Genomic DNA, 15,001 nt, shown 5'->3' with positions numbered 1-15,001 from the left:
AATTGACAGCAAATGACATTCTGTGATTTAATGAATGCCACATGGATCACAATCCAACAGCTTTTAAAAGTGCCCCACTTTCATATAAAGTTTGCTCATTAACTTCATGGGCACAAGATGATAACATGTTAAAGTAGAACATATCAAATCGGCACTGGCTATACGGGAATGTAACTATTTATTTAGGCAAACTGACCCTGTTTTACCTTTGATAGACTCTTTATTTCATAATGGCCTGCATGCTCTTTCAGAGGCTTTTAACAATAATAATCAATAAAAAACATATCATTGTAGTTTGAGTGTTGAATACTTGTGTCATAATTTGTCATTAGATAAAAAAATGAATCAGTGATTTACAGAATCAAAACAACTTTTTCTTATTAAAAAAAGGTTCAGTCAGCCTGAGGAATAAGAAAACCTTCAACCTTAGGAAAAAAAAATAAGGGAAAAAAGACGTCACACTGATGAATCCTGGCAGTGGACTTTATTAAAGCCTCTCTGGAAGGAAGCATTTATGGTTTTATCTTATTACTAAGGCTTCATTTTTCAGCACTGAAGCATCAAAAGATCATAAGAGACTTGATAAGTGTGAATGACAAATGAAAGATACTATAGTGAAAATGCCTACTCCACCTTTTGTGCATCTTTTACAAAAGAAGAAAAAGTAATAATCCACTGCAGGCGATTGTCAGGGCTGACTGATTTCCATATGACACCTGAGCAGCCTATGAAATGCTGCTTTTATATGTTGCATACCTGTTCCTTCTTTAGGCCTGTAATATTTAAACAATGCTTGCATGCCTGTCGTCGATCTTATGAAAAAAACAGACCCTGGGTAATACATAATTAGAGACTGATGATCGTTTCGACATTCTACCTGACCTATTCCCCCTATTATTAGAAATATCTTTTTTTAATATAAATATATGAACTCACCAGTGTCACCAGTATATGGGCAGATATAAATTCAGATTAAATCGATCAATTAAACAATTCATGTATCACATGTGATCATAGAAAAACTATAACAGTGAAATGTCATCCCATCAATAAATTCAATGTGTGATCCAAAACATTAGCCCAACATCAGGATTACTGTTTTTTTCCAGGTTTTGCAGGGCTGTGCAGAGGCCTCATTTTCCTTCTCTTCTGTCAGTAGCTATACATAAAAAGAGTAAGTCCTGGCATGGCTGTATTCCAGGCCCCTGTAAAGCTCTCTATAGGCTGGGCTTCCCAGTCCAACACCTGCAGACTAGCTAGATGCTTAAAACAGGAGATTCTGGCTCGGACCAAAGCCGGTGTTTACTCCCACCACCTTGGCAACCTTCCACTTTCAGATGGATGCAGAGGTGGATGCATCCTGCATCAGTATCGTAGCTAATGTTTGTTGTCTCCCATATTTATGATGTTTACTTTGTCATTTAGGTTTAAAAACCACACCCAGAGAGTGTTTGTTGTTTGTATTTTTAGTTGTTCTAATGGGGTAGTGGTTTGAGGCTACTTTGGCCACTACAGGACATCTGCAGGGTCAAATTTCTCCAATTGTATTGTGGTTTATGTAGGCGTCGGCTTTCCTTTAAATTGTAAAATGCAAGTGCAATTGAAATCAGTGGAGGACTTTTTCTTGCATTCTTTACAACGTCATACCAATGCTTATTTGAGACATGGATTAAAACGTTTAACTCGCCTATATTTAAATTACATGTGTCGTTATTATGAAGCAGCATTAAAGGGAGCAGAAAAAGGAAAAGATAAATGCTCAAGTGCACTGCCAGTATGCTGTAAGATGACCCAGAGCTGATAAGGATCCATTAGTGAGGACGTCATGAGGCCTGGACGAGAGTCGCCCACAGACAAACAGCAGTCAAAGGTAGTCATCATCAAACATGACAAAACAAACAACATAGACAGGACTCTGCCACAAGTCAAGGCTCCACAGAGAAATCTGACGACCTGAGAAAGACGATAACATCACTGCAAGGATTAGAGGTTCACTTCCCCATTCACAGCAAGGTATTAGTAGTGGCTGTGTTTTGGGTTTGAATCCCACAGACACCAAACCTGCTGAGGGGGAAAGGGACTTTTGATTAGCTACCAGTAAACAGCTAAAACAAAGAGGAAAAATAAGAACTGGAGTCGGGTTAAACATTGTCTTTGTGCCATGCCACTTTAATATATAGATGTAAATACATCATGAAAAAAGCAGCGTTGTCTCAGTGTTTATGAGGAGCATGGTAGAAGAAAGTAGAGAATCTCTCTGAGTCACTGGAAGGCATTTCTATAAAGAGGCTTGGAAAGAAAAATGACAAGAGATAAAAGGAAGAAAAACCTTTTACGGAAAAGAAGAGACATCAGTGGAAATAACTGTTCACGGGTCACTCTGGTGTCATGATAGCTGCTGCTTTTCTATGGTAACTTTAGTAAGTAAGCATTTATCTCTCTGGAGGAACGTATAGGTCTATGTATATGTGAATGTGTGTACAGAACCTGTGTGAGGGAGTGAGATGGGCTTCGGTATCCTTCTCTGGCTAGAAGTGATCTGGGAAACCGCTGTAAAAGCTAAACTAAGACTCGCCTCTTTTCCTAGTTTTGTCTTTGTGTGAAAAAAACAGCAAAACTTTGATTTTAATTTTTATATTACAGACAATGTTACTTCAGGTGTCATATGCTTTTCAAAAGTGATAAATTGTTACACCGGAGACCCTTATATAGCTTCGTGAAATTTAATGTTTTTTAATATTTTTTTAACTTACTAGATCATTTGTTTAATTTTTGGAAATTATACTTTACATCTGCAAACATTTCAAGGGAATCAAATGACTGCAATTGCATTTTTGTCAATTTCTATACATAACTTTCATCCATTTATTCGGTTAATTATGTCGTCAGGGAGTCCTCAGTCTATCAGGTTACAGGGATAATAGCACAAGATGATTAAAAAGAGAAAATATTCTAATGGCTTAGAACAAAGAATGTAAAAAGTGTGCTCTTATACACAAACAGATGTGTAACAACATTGATCTTGAGTTATGTTTATCACCCCATCGACTGTGATGACCCCGCCTTTAAGTTGCATGTTTGGCTGTTTGCTCTCTGTTTCAGATGCCAGTGGGTGTGGTCGGGTCGTCGTGATTGGGAACACCTGCCCAGTGTTCAGACCTTTTAGCTTGAGCAAACACACGGACGGAACACCTCCAATTACTTTTTCAGTCTGTTTGGGAGAAACAATATTGCAGAAGCTGGATGCAAAACCCCACAAAGAGCAGATTCTACCTTCACATCACACTGGGAAGATTACTCAGTTGGCATGAAAACCTGCTGCAGGAATCCTGTCTCCTTCTCAGTATTTTACACAGGCAGGTAAAGGACACACAGCGGGACATAAAAGCTGACCTTCACAAGCAAACATCAGTAAAGTCAACTAACGCTCATTAATTGCAGCAACTATTAACTGCAGCATCACCACATACATTGCTGTGAAGTTGATATCTGAGAGGGAAAGAGTAGTGTTTAAGTGACTGTTGTATAAAAGTGTTACTATGTGTTACTGTACAGTAGGTGTAGATTAAACATTAGAAAAGGAATGATGTTTGAGATGCTTCTTCTCTCTTGAAGCACCACATCAGTTTGTCAACTCTCCATCTCTCTTCTCTTTGGTCGTGAATATTAAATAATACAAAGGTGGCAGAGGAGAGGGGAGCAGTTCTAAACCTGCCCTCTGTAACTGTCACACAATGTTTGAAAAATTACATGGTTCAACAGAGCGTTTGTGACCCTAATTATAGAGAAGCCTTGATGTACGTGCTGTTTGGGAAGTCTTTCAAACTTTGTGAAAAACGGCACTAACTGCAGTCAAAGTCATTGGGCAGAGTTTGACATTGCCAGACGTGCCTCATGTACAGAATGACTTCCTCTCAGTGAACGCCACCATCAAACAAAATCCATGAATATTTTATTTTCTAAATGATCAGATGATCATGTGTATCATTCAAACGATGAGCTAGACTCTAACAATCACTAAATGAATAAGCTAATTTAATTTGATATTACAGGTGTGTATCTGAGAGAATTATGTATTTATATTATTAGATGAACTGCGATTCAAAGCCTGTTAGATATGATCAATTCAGCTGTTCTTCGGATCTGACTTCCTTACTTTAAAATATTTCGTATCATAACATATTTTCTTTTGTGCCATTTCATGTCAAACGCAGGCACAGACATTGTGTCACACAAAGAATAGCACGCACAGGCAGTGATACATTAGTCATCAATTAGCCATACCTCTGATTCTCTTATCAATTATCCAATATTTATTTGCAAGTCTTTTCGCTCTTCATGAAGATATCCTTTGTGTCTGTACAAAGTTTCTCAGTAAAAATAAGAAGCATTAAAGTTTATAGTTGACCTTGGAAATTAACTTCAACTCTGGTTACCCCTCAGGTTAATCCAGAAATTGGAAAGACTCTCTTGCACTACTTTTTACATTTTAAATGGAATGAACTCCAGAGGATTTTATATCTCGAATGTTTGATGCCACAGGCACATTTTTAAACACTAAACTTTGAATCAAATCAATCAAATCAAATTTCTGATATTGTCTCTTATGCTGTATGTGCCTTGTTCTTCTTCAGTGAGATTTCATGCTTAAATTAAGGTTATAACATTTCACCAGAGCTTTCTACAGCATTGAACATTAAGCATGGAGTTTGCTTGTTTATTATTGGAACAGTGGAATATGGTGGCGAAAACTGGGCAACCTACATTATGCAAAGTTATGGAACAGTTAACAGCCTATAGATGTTATAGGATGTTGACAAAACCTTCTCAATTCAGACTAACTTTACTGTAGAGCTATTAGTGACAAAAGTAATTGAAAGCATTTGATCTAGTATTAAAGGGGACATATTTTAGCTATGCAATCATTTTTCTACTATTCCAATGTGTTTTTGAATCAGGTTGGGAAAGTTTGTTTCATTTTTAAAATTGTATACATATTTTAATTTAATTATTTTTCGGAGCCTCTCCTTCGTCCTGAAACCAACAAGCTGTTTTGCCATTCAAAGGTCAGACCTTAGCCACGATTGGCTGACAGAATTTGGAGTGACCATGTAGCCCCTCCCCCACGTGTGCGATCCAACGTGGGGGAGCGGCCGCACCGTCACTGCAAAGTTGTAGAAAACATGTCTGCTCAAGGATCCGTTATTTGGCCTTATATGTACGAGCCAGAATCACCAGGAGGTATTGGAATGATGAGTTGAAATCTTGATGACTACAAGCGAGTGCAAGAAGGCAGCCTGAGGTAAATGAAGGTGAATGACGATTGGTTGAACCGTAGGTTTCAACAAAAAAGGCAGTGCGGTGTGCCTCGATCTGTCTGATCGGGCCCAAAAACTGCAATTAATTTGAAACAGACATAATCAGTTACTGACCATTACCCAGAATCAGCTGGACCAGGCAAAGCACCCATGTTTTTGATTGGCTCTTATTTTGATGTTTTTAATTCAATTTTTAAGATTATTAAGTAATCACTAAAAAATTGAATACTGTTCAGACACTCCTCTTATATCACGTACTCGTGCTGTGTGTGTGTAAGTGTCAAACTGTGTGTTCTTACAGGGGTTTGTCTCAAATACATATCATCTGCTCGCTGCTCTAGATGAATGTTCCACAGCCTCAGGTCAGTTTAGGTCATCCTCCTTTCCCTGTCCCTTTTCCCCAATCAAATTCTCTCACTTCTCTCTCAGACAGTTACTGTTTCAATTCTACTCTCACAAATGATCAAATCCTCTTTGTCCCTCTTCTTACGGTTTCTGCCCCAGGGAGACTTAGTTGGGTAAGGTTTATTGGTTCCTGTACGTAGATTTGGTTTGCAGTAGAGGGCTCTGTCCTCGAGTCTCCCTGATTCATATCCTTCAGCCAGAACAAACAAGGATCTTTTCTTCCAAGGTGCATACATTTTTTCAGAATAAATTTCACTAAAGGGCTCATGAAGATGGGACATTTTTCTACTTTGCTGTCTGACCCAATGGGCCAAAGCCCAGCATCTCAACAACATAACCAGCTTTCACACCAACAGCCATTCCTTAAATGTCTTCTTAGCTGGATATTTTTTTTGCATTTGGGAGCTACAATATTTACAGCTGTTTTGATAACCTAAATATCTTGTATTTATCTAACTTTTCCTAGACCCACTTTTACTACAAATCCATGTTGTGGGATTTTACTCACCAAACAGGGAAATGATCAGTCATACAAAAACATTACTAGACTTTATGCTGGAGGTTTTTCACCATTCCACACTCCTCTCCTCAAATAATGTACTTTAGAAAGGTTCAGCGTACACCACAGCCCTGGTTAACCCACAGTAAACCTCCTATTGCCACAGTTAGCTTCATTTGATAGCATGGCTCAACATGCCCATTACCATGGAAACAAACTCCGAGACACCATGTGCTTGACTCATGGGGAGGTGAAATGGCTTGCCATCAATTTGTGGCTGGTTGGCCTTTTTGTGGGAGCACGACTGGCCCTCCCTGTGGCAGTGAGTTTCTCCCTGCATTAAACCTAAGATAGTAGGTGTTTCTGTTCAGGTTTGGGTTTCTGGACACTTTGAACTGTGATGCTACAAAACACGCAGGAACATAGGTGCTGTGTGTTTTTACCTTCAATATAGCAAAAACCTATGTGATATGAAGGAATAAATTGGAGATATGAACACTCTCTGTGAAGTGTGGAGCTCTGCCAAACACATTTTTTGCACAATTTGAATATTAATTGTAATATATTATAATTTGTTAATGCAATTTGTTGGCCAAGAGTGGAGGTTGCCAAAGAGCCCATTTGTTTTGGTCTGCAATATTGAGTTTCCAGGTCTGTGGGACAAAACCATCCCAATGGTCAATTACAACCAGCCCAACCAGTACGAGAACTCAAATCCATTTTCTATACAGCTTATCCTATTCAGGGTCTCAGGAGTGCTCGAGCCTATCCCAGCTGTCATGGGTACAGGGTACATCCTGGACAGGTTGCCAGTCAATCACAGAGCTGACACATGGAGACGTGGCTGACAAACTGACTTATAATAAAATAAATGTTTTGCTAAAATAACTCATTATAATTTTTTCTACTGCAAAGAACTTGCCACAAAGCGTAAGCACACTATTGTCTCAAATACCACCCTGTGCTATAGAAAAAAAATATCCTAACAGTGAAAAACAGACTTAAAAGTTACTTTTTTAATGGATATACGACAATGTGTAAAACCCCATGCCGTACTGCAAATTTCGCACTTATAGTTTGATTCTTATTCGTCTCTTTCTGATGTCAAATTTGGAGAAATAGCAACATAAACACTCTCTGAATGGAACTCAGACAAACTCATGCAAACTCACTACGGTAAATGTAGTTTAGTGTTTTCCTCATTTCTGCTGTCCAGGCACGAAAATGCATATGCTCTATCATTCACACTGTTTATCAAACAGGTGCATTTACATATTCATGTGTTCTGACAGCTGACATTAACACAAGCGCTGACCCTAAGCGTTTTTCTACCTCCCTTGCATTTCTATTCTTTGACCCCTGCCTGCTTTGTTTCTCCTGTCTCTACAATCATGCCAATCAGATGTATTTTTTCGACTTCTAAGATCTGTTTTCTGATCAACTGAGTTGAGTTGAGTTAAGTTATTGCTAGACACCTAACTGGATGCTGAAGGGATAGAATATTGGCAAAAAATTGGATCTCAAACCAATTCACACCCAGCTTCAGCTGTTACGGATCACAGCATAGCAGAGCTTGTTAGTTCTACTGTTATAAAGATTAGATTTTTCATTTTTCATTACAAACACAGATCTGTGTCAGTTATTGACTGTGAACTGTGTGAACTGAAGTCATGCTTTACTGAGTGTTGTGCTGCTGATTTAAGAAATGTTTTGAAAGATGCAAATCGTCCATAAAGCTCACAGTGTAGGACATTCATATTTCATCTTCTCATGACAAACACTGTATATCCCAGTCCTAATAAACTGTATGTGTGTTTGTGTGATTATCCATAAAGCACTTGCTGACTTTTAAGTAAAATCTGCAGTACAAGTGTACAGTATGTGTTTTAAATGGTAGCCAGTGGCTATTGCATTGCATGCCAAAGGGTCAGAAACATGAGAATGCCTTCTTGCTAGAGGCTAATAGTAAATGCATGAGTCAGTAAACCCACTCAATGAAACTCACCGTATTGTGATGCAAGACTGATCTGTGTGAAAAGAGCCAGTTGCCAGGTCATGCTGCAAATAGCACACTTCCCACCAGAGGAAAAAAGACAAAACACATCCCTGGACTGTCATAGTAATGTTAAGCTGCTGACTATGTGGGGTTGTGCAAATGAGCTTGATAACTACCAGAATACCTGAATTACACTTGTTTTTTATTTTACTGCTGCTAATACTTAACAATACTAATGCTAATACTTAGAACATTTTCCACAACAACATAACAACCCTGTTATTTAACTAATTTCTGAGATGTGTTAGTATTTCATGCATTCCTTATATTTTAGTCACAGTAAAAACATGGATAAAAAGACAAAGATTAATTCTGTGTATAAGTAAATTAATGACTTTTCTAAAAATATCCTTCAAAATAAATAATACAGTGTCATATTAGCAGGGTGTCTGGGTTTCACTATTGATAACGCCAAGCAAAACCTAATCTTCATAAAAATATGTTCTATTCATAACTCCCTGTCTTCTGTTCCCTGTGTGTGTAAATTCAGAAACACATCTAGCTCCTTCTCCAGGAATGTGTCAACAACACCTCTGCTCAGAAATCAGAATATTGTGTACAACATTGCAGTGGTTGTTGCATGTCAAAGGGATTGCATGTCGCAGCTAACGGGCAATGCATGAGTGAATTCTAGTGGCTTTTAGAGGCAGACTTTAACAGCCGGCTCTTTAAGCTTCGTCTGGTCTGAATAACTTGTTTTGCACCAAGAAGTATATAGATTCTCCTCCCTCCCTCTGTCTGAAGCTGTATTTGTATCCAGGTAGTTTTCTTTTGTTATCTGACTTTGAATGTGACCTTTTTTCATGTTAAAATTCCAACAATGTGGCCAACATTTTCAGACACTGAAGAGAAATAGCACATCACCTCACTAACCATGCAACATACGTTTTCTCCGTCACAAAGTTTTGATTTCTCTCGGGTAACTCTTCTTATTTAGTTGTTTCAATCCAGCTGATGCAAACTTTAATTTGATTGTCTGTCAAGATTTGCTGAAGAGTTAGACAGCAGCAGATGGTGGGAGTCAGAGCATATCACTATTACAGAGTTTGGAAGTGACTCCTCAGCTCTGTGCTACTTTGACTTTAGCGTTGTAACAGAATCACTGGTAAATTCTGTGCTGATGTGCTGTAGATTATGCTTATGCTACATTCTCACTAGGCTACCTCAGACCATAAGCCTGCTGGTTGCTACACAGCATATGAAGTTGAAATAAAAGAATGATAAATAACACATAAACACATATGTGTCTCCTGGAAATGACTGTTCTGAAGGTGGAAACAAACTTTCAACATTAGCTTAGTTTGTTCAGGTTCACTTTTGAGCTCCTTCTGCTCGAGTCATTACTCACTGCCTGGGCAGAAGCTAGGGTTGTGATTTATATTAAGAACTTGTATGTTGGCTGAGTAATTTTAGTTCATTTGAAATTTCACCCAAAATGATGTAGTAAAATGAATGTGTTTGCCTTGTCTTCATTTGTGGTGCAATTTAAATTAAATTGCTCCTTTTGAGAAATCACTAAAGTGACCACACTGGAAACAAGTGTAACAATTGTTTTAGCATCTCCTGCAGCCTTTAATCTACCTCTTACACAAAGACACACTCAGACCCTTCTATCGTCTCTCATGGAATTGGCCTGGCTGTGCTCTTTCCCCATTGATAGCTGACTGAGATCAATGACATCACTGTTAGACTGACTCAAGAGACCTTGGCATGATGCATGGGCCTCTCCGCATGTGTATGCATGCGTGTGTTCGTGTTTGTATCAGTGTGTGCGTGTGGGTCCACGCAGAGGCTAATTCATAATGATGACAGGAAATATTCCATCATATCTTCACACTCAGTCATCTCTACCAAACAGCAGGGAGGAGAGAGAGAGGCCAGAGGAAAGAGACAGGGGAGAAACAGAGTGGCGTTAGATTGAAGGAGATGAAGGTAGAGCGAGACAGAGACAGACAGCGATGGAAACAGCAAGATGAAGCACAGACCGAGAGATGAGATGAGCATGCTAATTCAACTCTATCACAACTGTGTCTTGAGCAATAATGAGCACATTTATAATGTGCCAGTCATCTTACACCAACAATTACAGTTCATCTATTATCTGTCATTTCTTCCAGGTTGTGAAGTGCTCTGTGTGTGTGTGTGTGTGTGTGTGTGGACAGATATCCTTTTTTTTATGTCTAAAGATACGTTTGAATTGAACATGCTAACTTTTTAACAAGCTCACACGCTAACAAACTCCATAATGGAGTTTTCGGGCTCCACCCCCCGTCCCGCCCCCTCTTGAGTACACCGATGGCTCTAATCTTTCTAATGTGAGGATTTGCTTCATTGGTCTATTATATAGCAGTGTAAAGTAAATAACTTTGGGTTGTGGTGTTTTTACTCGGAAAAAGTGATGGATGAAAGTCAAAAAATGATGAATGAGCTAATCAGAATGTGACACAGATTAATCAACTGTAAAATCACATTGTTAGTGGTAGCCGTATTATATGTTTGGAATGATGGAAAGATAATGTGGGGCTAAATACTGTAAAAGCACAAACTGCAGGTAAAAACTAATAACCTGTTTCAAAAGATGCCCACAAAAGTAAGATATTTGAACACATCAGTGTCGACTGGGAGGGAAACAAACTAAATTATAACATGCAACAGATGCAACAAGTAGAAGTAGCACAGTGCATCCCAACTGCTCTTTCCTTTGGTCTTGAAATCAGCAGATTTGTTTTACATAGTACATATCATACTTTAATAAGCCTTGAGCACAGTCACAAGCTGGTTTCATCCTTGTGTGACTTGCTTCTGTGCTTGATTGACAGATTGCACAGATATGCAGTATTTAATGGATATGGGTCTGCAGGAAAGTAAGAGTGTGAAGTTAACAATCGTACTGTTTGTTCACTAATCATCTACTTTCCATATGATCACAGCATGAAAACTCAACATGCGTGCTCACAGCGATGTACACTGATATTGGCAGGTATGTGGTGTTTGTGTATGTTTATGTGAGACAGAGTGAGAAATCACAGAAAGAGATCTATGCTTCTGTGTGGTTTGACAAATAACCTCTCAGCTGTTGTTTTAAGCTGTCATTGTTGTTTGTTTAAGGTACGTTTCATCCATTAAAAATGACCTACCTGCAATGCTGTTATGATCACTTTCAGTTGCAGTGCATGTGTGACATCATGATAAGCACCTGATGACATGAGTAGTAACTGTGTTTTCCTCTGAAGTTTGGTTCCTCTCATCCCAGAACACCTTGTCTTCCAGAGAGAAGTGTGTAATACCAGCATATGTTTTTACCATTCATAATTTACCCTTATGTATTTACTCTGACTTAGGGACAAGTATCAGACTCTTTTCATATGCAAAGTTGGAATGTTTTCTGAATTCTTGATCTTGCATTACTTAGCAGATTTTTTTTTTATTAAGGACAAATGCCTCCCTTTAAAATATAGTTCATTAAATAGTTTTATACTTGTTTATTTCTCATCATTACACTGACACTGGAAATTGGGAAGGATTTCTTTTTAATCTTCAGTTGAAAGTTTAATATTTTCAGTGGCGTCTCTTCAGCATCTCCACCTGCTCTGCTGAGAATGTGCTACAAATATTACAATTATTGATAAATAATTTAAGATCTGGTTATTTGACTTTGGCAGAACAGCAAACTCAAACAAGCTGACAGAGCCTTCGTTAAGTTCTGCAACAAAATCAGCTTGGCTAAGAATCAGAAGTTGTTCACCGAGAGCCCCTGCACATTAAATTTACATGGTGTTAACACTGTTTGCTATGAAATGATATTAATAAGATGCATTTCAGACAAAAGTGTTGAGTAAACTCTCCTTAAAAAGATGCGTTAACTGAATTAATTTACACTACATCAATGCTGCTGCTCTGATCTAAGATCATCATAAGCTTCACTTTGAACACATGAAATAGTTTTTTCAAAGAGCAGAAGTGCATTCAAACTGCATGTCAGTCAGTCAGTGCTCAAATCTTACACTGACTGATAGGAAGGGAACTGCATTATGCACTGAAGAGGGGGAAGCACATTCTCATTTGGGTCACAAGCAGAAAAAAACGTTTTGTTTCCTTGTTGAGGTCACTCATGCGCAAATTCAGATTCAATCTTCCATATTGATATGATTTGTTTCAATTATGCTGTATTGATTGGATAACATGACAGGGGATTTGTCAAGGTGTGAGACAACACACACGCACACACACACACACACACACACACACACACACACATAGGCTATCCTACAGATAGGGATTGGATGATGTTAGATCCCATGAAGGTGTTATATCACCTTCATCCCTCTTCCTTCTGTTGCTTCCTCCTTTTCTGTACCTCCGTTCTCAGGCTGTGTTCACACTGACATTCCAACTTCAAAAATTCAGCCCTCTGATTCATTTTAATGCACTGCCTTGGATGTCTGGGAAGTACCGATGCAGAGACTTCAACAAAACATAAAAAGTAAAAAAAAAAAGAAGATAAAAAAAATATGGGTAAAAGTTCAACTTTTCTTTGCCACAATATATTTGACATGATCGGGCATTGCACTGTGCTGATGTGTAACACTGGACACTGTGGGTAGATCACTTTGAAACATAAACAGAGTAGTTGTGTTGTTTACCCTGCTGGAAAGAGCATTTTATTATAAACCAGTCCTATAAACAAATCCTTCTGCATGTTTCGACATATGAAAGGTATTAGTTTATTACTCTTAAGTCCACTAAACCATATCTTCACTTCCTCTATCACTGGAAGCAGCTCATTGCTGCGATATAAACAGTACTATTTTTGGTTTGGCTTCAAGCCTTGTCACATCTTTATCGCTGCGGAAGATAGAAGTGCTGAAAACTTCACGATAAAGGGGCGGCTATAGGCCTAGTTGGTGAGTTACTAAAGTTGGCTAGCTAACAGCTAACAAGCAAGCATGCTGGCGACAGTCAGGCACAATTTCTTAACATGAATCCAGGTAAGTCAAGGCGTGGCTCTGCATTCACTCTCTAGCTCTTTGTAGACCATCACTGCTCTACCTCCCGCTCAGTGAGACTGACTTTGATTTATGTTTTTACAAACAGCAACGGCCAGATCCTACTCACATCGAAAAAAACCTGTGTGAGTGAGTTTGACGGCTCAGGCTGGCAGGGAGGGAGGGGTCAAAGCCACCGACTCTGCTATCACCAAACCTTGTCAACCATGCTGTTGGCTACATAGAAGACATTTCACAGGTGAATACACACTCAAACATGGAGAGAGAGGTTTCAAGGTAATGTCAAGGGTGAGAGAGAGAAAGGCAAACCAGTGAAAGAATTTCAGTCCTCATGTAAAAATCACGCTTTCTCCTCCCCTCCTTTTCTCTCTCAGTAATCGACAGCATGTTGAGTTGAGAATCTCCAGGTAGTTACTCACCAGTTCTGCATGGCTGCCTACCAATCAGAATACCATTACAGTCGAAACACATGCACACATCCACGGATATGCAGGTACACACAGTTTGAGTACATATACACAGCATGACAAACCTGTCTGCGATGGCAATAATGAAGCAAATGTGCAAGCATGCAAGCATACTGTATATAAGCTTGTGTGGCCCTTTACACTCCCATACACTATAACACACTATAACAGGGAGAGAGATTCTCTCCCTCTCGGTTAGTGTCAACAGTCATGCCACCGTCTCTCTCACTGTCATTCATTCTTTCTCTCAATCTGTCTTTTTAATGTCAGCAGTTACCGTGCATTTTTTCCCCCATCCACTTGGACAAGAGGCGGATGAGATGGGGTCGGTGTGATTTGTTTCGCCCGCCATCCTGCCGACAGTGTTGGCTTGATTTGTAACACGGTCTGACCCTTTTGCCACGCAGTAGAGCGCATTTGATTTGTGACCCTCTCTGTCTCTCCGCGGTTGTGGGTTGATTTGTGCCACTCTCTGGCCCTCCTGCTCTGCACTATGTTGAGAGGACTCTGGGCGTCCTGTGGAAACTAAGCTTCATATTTTTATCTCCTAGGTCAAAGATGACTTCTTCATGCAGCATGAAATCTAATCAAACATATCTTAGGAGAATTAACTGACTGCTACCCTTCCTTCTGTCTGCCTGTCTACCTTCCAGATCTAAGACATTTGCATATTGCATTCCAACAGCTGACATTTGGATGACAAACTAACATTGTTTGCCGTCTCACTCCAGTCCATGAATTAGATTTACTCTGCTTATAAAAGACAATGGCTGCTAAATGCCATATCTCTCTGTGACTGAGGTTGTGTGTGTGCGTGTGTGTGTGTGTGCGTATTTATGTGCGCAGCCTGGTTATTGTCCATAACAACGCCTTTCTGTCTCCCGTATGTCTCTGCGAGAAAACGAAAACGCCAATCTCTCTTTTCTTCATTGTTCCTCCCTCCCTCTCCGGGCTTCTCTCTGTCTTCCTTTAGCAGTAAACATGCAGACTTGTGTGCATTTATTTGCTTTGAGCTAATGCCGCGCTTATTTACCAAGCACACTTATTCACTATGACCTTTAAAGAGAAGGAGAGAGATGATCTAATGAGGAGGACAGCGTGGCAGCTCAGAGACAGAGGGAGAAGAAGACGAAGGTGAGAGGAGATGGTATGATTTCAGTCTTTCAGTCTGTGTGTGAATGTGTGTGAGTGTGTTATCAGGCCTATTTTCACTCACTGACATTTAGCTGCCAAACACCAACTGTCCCTTT

At 39.3% G+C, this 15,001-nt stretch overlaps 1 protein-coding gene across 2 annotated transcripts in view; it reads right to left on the bottom strand.

The window, feature by feature from the left end:
* il1rapl2 (interleukin 1 receptor accessory protein-like 2) overlaps positions 1-15,001 on the bottom strand; it is a 375,845-nt gene that overhangs the window by 243,029 nt on the left and 117,815 nt on the right. The window lies entirely within an intron of this gene.

This window comes from Semicossyphus pulcher, unplaced genomic scaffold (genome assembly GCF_022749685.1).
Source record: "Semicossyphus pulcher isolate SPU_LCO1_2020_fin unplaced genomic scaffold, fSemPul1.0.p SCAF_2, whole genome shotgun sequence".
In the NCBI taxonomy this organism is placed as follows: Eukaryota; Metazoa; Chordata; class Actinopteri; order Labriformes; family Labridae; genus Semicossyphus; species Semicossyphus pulcher.
This window is presented reverse-complemented; position numbering and strand designations above follow the sequence as displayed.